A 5819-nucleotide genomic window follows, 5' to 3' on the forward strand; every position below is an offset into this window, starting at 1 on the left:
ACGTACAGTTGCGGCCTGCAAGGATGGTTGGGCAATTTTTTTGCCTCGTACCAGTCACGACGTAGGGGGGTGGGAGGGGCGCTTGTTTAGTCCCACCTCGCGTGCCGAGGGACGCCATGACCGAATTATATAGCCGCGTTCGTGCTCTCTATCAGATAACATAGCTAGTAATAATGTGATGTGACCTTACACAACTATCCAGGCAGTAGACCGCTGCCCGGATAGTTGGGCAAGTCACATCACTTTATTACTAGCTATCTTATTTTTTGTATCATTTTGTCACTTCATGCACTTTTCGACAACCTTCAAATGAACCCAATTTTTTTCATACTGTGCTACCATCATGACTAGTATGCATGACAAGTTTCGTGGCTTTTTACCACTTTATGAATTTTCTACAATTTCTACGGTGAAAATACCATATAGCACTTCCCGGACGTGACGCAACATGCATTTGGTGTTCAAATACGTTAAATTTTTGGACTGAGTATGGGGGTGGGCATACCAACTCACTTGCAAAATTTGTGGTCATTTTAAAGATAGCAAAAAATTGACCTCGTTCTCCGGAGACCGTTCGGGTAGGAGTGAAGGCCCCGTCCGAAAGGAGTTTTATTCAACAACCTTCAAATGAACCCACTATTTTTTCATAGTGTTCTACCATCATGACAAGTATGTATGACAAGTTTCCTCGCTTTTTGCCACTCTATGAATTTTCTATAATTTTTCATACGCAGCCATCATTAATCGAATCTGAAGGAGATCAGCTTAGAAGTGTGTTTTTTTACTCAGCCTGTTGACCTCAAACTTTTTGCACACACCAGCATCACCAGGGGCATCATGCGTGCAAGTTTTTAAGACTATAGAGAGTTTCTTGAATACTAGATTATAGAGTTAAAAATAAATAATGAAAATTACATAAATAATAAAATCAGAATTAAAATTCTAATTTAAATACTTAATGAATTCTAGATTAAATAGTGTTTGTTTATAATTATGAAACATTTTTTGAACGATAACAAAATTCACATAACAGTAGTAAACTTTGCATATATGTACAATTATTAAGGGTGTTTTCCGAATAATTATTAAACATTTCATAAATTATTAGTTATAGCAAAAAACTCGTTATTATTTTTTAATAAACTGAAATATGTTAGTTCTTACTTATAAATCATAACAAAAAAACTCAATATTATTTTTGACACAAATAAAAATAGTAAACTTTTCATATATGTATATTTAAATACTTAATAAATTCTAGACTAAATACTGTTTTTTATAATTATGAAACATTTTTAACCGATAATGAAAAGCACATAAAAATTAAATAATCAACATTACATAAATATTAAAAATATAATTACTAATATAATATAAATACTTAATAAATTCTAGATTAAATAGTGTTTTTTAATAATTGAGGAACATTTATTAAACAATAACAAATGGCACAAATAACTAAGAAACTTAATACTATTTTTGACACAAATAACTAAAAAATGTCCTGGACGGCGCGCATCGGCCGGCCCAGTGACAGTGCGCGATGGCGCGCGTGGGCCAGCCCATTGACGATGCCGGTGGTGTGGGGGCAGGGTCGGCGGGGGTCGGGACTAAAGTTTAGTCCCACCTCGCCCGCCGAACGATGCCACGACCGGCTTATATAGCTGCCCACCACCGATTCGAACTTATTTGAAACTTGCCGTGTCCCGCCATTGCCCTATTGTGGGTCCCGCAGGCCGTACCTGGCCCGAAAGGCCGTCCCTTTCACCGCCCGGCTTGATCGAGCCGGACCGATTACGTACAGTTGCGGCCTGCAAGGATGGTTGGGCATTTTTTTTTGCCTCGTACCAGTCACGACGCGGAGGAGGTGGGTGGGGCGCTTGTTTAGTCCCACCTCACGCGCCGAGGGACGCCACGGCCGGCTTATAAAGTCGCGTTCTTGCTCTCTGCTATATGAGATAGTTAGTAATAATTTGATTTGACTTTGCGCTGCCAGGGAAGGCATTGTCACGCTGCCCTTACACTGCCCGGGCAGCGCGTCAGAGCTGCCAGTTGCAGTGTATACTCAAATCACATAATTACTACCTATCTTATTTTTTATCGTTTGTCACTCTACGCAAATTTAGTCTCACCTCACTCAATTCACATTATTAGTACCTATATTATTTTAAATAATATAAATAGAATTTAAATACTTTATAAATTTTCTACAATTTTTTCGGTAAAAACACCTAAAACACTGATCCGGCGTGACGTAACATGTTTTTGGTGTGCAAATGCGTTCAATTTTTGGATTGAGTATGGGGTGGGCATACCAACTCACTTGCAAAATTTGTGGACATTCTGAAGATAGCAAAAAAATTGACCTCGTTCTCCGGAGACCGTTCGGGTAGGAGTGAAGGCCCCATCTGAAAGGAGTTTTTTTCGACAACCTTCAAATGAACCCAATTTTTTATAGTGTTCTACCATCATGACTAGTATGCATGACAAGTTTCCTGACTTTTTGCCACTCTATGAATTTTCTACAATTTTTCATGTGCAACCAGCACTGATCGGATCTGAAGGAGGTCAGCTCCGAAGTGCGTTTTTTTTACTCAGCCTGTTGACCCCAAACTTTTTGCACATGCCCGCATCACCAGGGGCATCATGCTTGCAAGTTTTTGAGACTATAGAGAGTTTCTTGAATACTAGATTATAGAGTTAAAATTTTAAATAATGAAAATTACATAAATAATAAAAGTAGAATTAAAATTCTAATTTAAATACTTAACAAATTCTAGATTAAATAGTGTTTGTTTATAATTATGAAACATTTTTTAAACGATAATAAAATGCACCTAACAGTAGTAAACTTTGCATATATGTACAATTATTATGGGTGTTTTCCGAATAATTATTAAACATTTCATAACTTATTAGTTATAGCAAAAAAATCGTTATTATTTTTTAATAAACTGAAATATGTCAGTTCTTACTTACAAATTATAACAAAAAATCCATTATTATTTTTGACACAAATAACAATAGTAAACTTTTCATATATGTATATTTAAATACTTAATAAATTCTTGATTAAATATTGTTTTTTATAATTATGGAACATTTTTTAACCGATTACAAAAAGCACATAAAAAATTTAAATAATCAACATTACATAAATATTTAAAATATAATTACTAATATAATATAAATACTTATTAAATTCTAGATTAAATAGTATTTTTAATAATTGTGGAACATTTATTAAACGATAACAAATGGCACAAATAACTAAAAAACTTAATACTATTTTTGACACAAATAACTAAAAAATGTCCTGGACGGCGTGCGTTGGCCGACCCAGTGACAGTGTGCGACAGCGCGCGTGGGCCGGCCCATTGACGATGTTGGTGGTGCGGGGGTCAGGACTAAAGTTTAGTCCCACCTCGCACGTTGAACAACGTCACGACCAACTTATATAGCTGCCTCCCACCATCGATTCAAACTCATTTGAAACTCGCCGCGTCCCGCCACTGCCCTGTTGTGATGGTCCTGCAGGCCGTACCTGGCCCAAAAGGCCGGCCCTTTTGCCGCCCGGGTTGATCGGGCCGGACCAATTACATATAGTTGCGGCCTGCAAGGATGGTTGGGCATTTTTTTTTTACATCCTTAAAATGAACCCCAAGTTTTTTCATAGTGTCCCACCAACATGACTAGTACGCATGACAAGTTTCGTGGCTTTTTACCACTTTATGAATTTTCTACAATTTTTCCGGTGGAAATATCATATAACACTCATTGGACGTGACGCAACATACTTTTTGTGTCCAAATACGTTAAATTTTTGGATTGAGTGTGGGGGTGGGCATACCAACTCACTTGCAAAATTTGAGGCCACTCTGAAGATGGCAAAAAAAATGCGCTCGTTCTCCGGAGACCGTTCGGGTAGGGAGTAATGGCCCTGTCCGAAAGGACTTTTTTTTCGACATCCCTCAAATGAACCCAATTTTTTTCATAGTGTCCTACCAACATGACTAGTATGTATGACAAGTTTCGTGACTTTTTATCGCTCTATGAATTTTCTACAATTTTTGCGATGAAAATACCATATAGCACTCCCCATACGTGACGCAACATGTTTTTGGTGTCTAAATAGGTTCAATTTTTGGATTGAGTCTGGGGGTGGGCATACCAACTCAATTGCATAATTTGAGTCTATTTTGTAGATGGCAAAAAATTGACCTCATTCTCCAGTGACCGTTCGGGTATGACCGAAGACCCCGTTCGAAAGGACTTTTTTTCGACATCCTTCAAATGAACCCAAATTTTGTTCATAGTGTCCTACCAACATGACTAGTATGCATGACAAGTTTCGTGGCTTTTTGCCACTCTATGTATTTTCTACATTTTTTGCAGTGAAAACACAATAAAGCATTCCCCGAAAGTGACGCAACTTGTTTTTTGTCTCGAAATACATTCAATTCTTGGATAGAGTGCCGGGCTGGGCATACCAACTCAGTTGCAAAAATTGAGGCCATTACGAAGATGTCAAAGAATTGATCCGGAGACCGTTCGGGTAGCGAAGGGCCTACCCGAAAGGACCTTTTAATCGATGACTAGCATCTATAACAAGTTTCGTTACTTTTTGCTACTCTATAAATATCCACGATTTTTCCGCTGAGAATTGAGGTCATTCAAAAAATTTCACATCATTTATCAGAGACTGTTCGGGTATGAGCAAACCGGCCGTTTTGTCTCAATTTTATTTTACCACTTGTCGTCTCGTAATGTTCAAATGTGCGTATTTCCATCTATTTTTCGAAGCTTTATTGCACGACTAATATCAAATTAAATATAAGGATGTATTTTTTCCAGATAAACCATTCCGAATTTATTCATATTTAAAGATATTTTACATAACTTAGGACAAAATTTAAATCTAAACCTAAAACTAAACTACTCCTCGTCGCTGGCGCCGGTGAGGTCGACGACCGGCACCATACCTCCGGCGCCTCCTTTGCCGCCGTCGCCATCGTCGTCGCTGAAGTCGTCGTCCCACCAGTCGCTGCCCTCCTGCGCCTGCTGCGCTTGCACCGCCGCTAAGGCCGCCTCCCGGTCCCTCTCCTCGCACGCCGCCGCAGCCGCCGCCTCGTTTGCCGACTGGGCCAGCGCCGCAAGTAGCCCCGGGGTGTCGTCGGGGTCGCCGTCTTGCGCGAGGGCGGCCTGCGCTGGCGGGATCGGGAGCAGCGCCGGGGCAGGGGGCGCCTGCTGTGCAGGGGCACTTGGGCCGGGAGCGGGTGGGCCGTGGCGGCGTTGCGACAAGAAGAGCCGACCTCGCTGGTAATGTCTCCGATGGGGCGGCCGGTCGTCGCGTCCCTGAACGCGTCGAGGACGACATCGAAGTCTTTGTCGTGTCAGAAGCTGCGGCGGGCCTTCCTGTTGTACCAGCCGCTAGGGAAGGCGCAGAACTGCTCCCTCGTTGACGGGGGGCCGCGTGTGGGGACGACGTCTGCGCCGATCCACCATGGCCTCGGCACCTTGGAAGCCGGCGGCACCATCAGGCGGAACCGGGCGAGGTCCTCCGTGTCGCCGATGGTGAGGCTCAACGGCCAGACGCCGCCCGGCCACGCGCCTTCGTCGGAGTCGCTCGAAGACATCGCCGGGGTGCGGCTTGTCGGTGGCGTGGAGAAGAGAGGGACTGCCGTGGAGTGGAGAAGAGAGGGGCTACCGGGGAGAAGAGAGGGGCGGGGCGGCCTTTTTATAGCCGGCGGGTGGAGGAAGAGGCACGGGCGAGCCGTCGGTGGCGCGCGCCATGAGGGAGAGGCCGGCGGCGGGCGGCA

Source organism: Triticum dicoccoides, chromosome 6A, assembly GCF_002162155.2.
Source record: "Triticum dicoccoides isolate Atlit2015 ecotype Zavitan chromosome 6A, WEW_v2.0, whole genome shotgun sequence".
Classification (NCBI taxonomy): Eukaryota; Viridiplantae; Streptophyta; class Magnoliopsida; order Poales; family Poaceae; genus Triticum; species Triticum dicoccoides.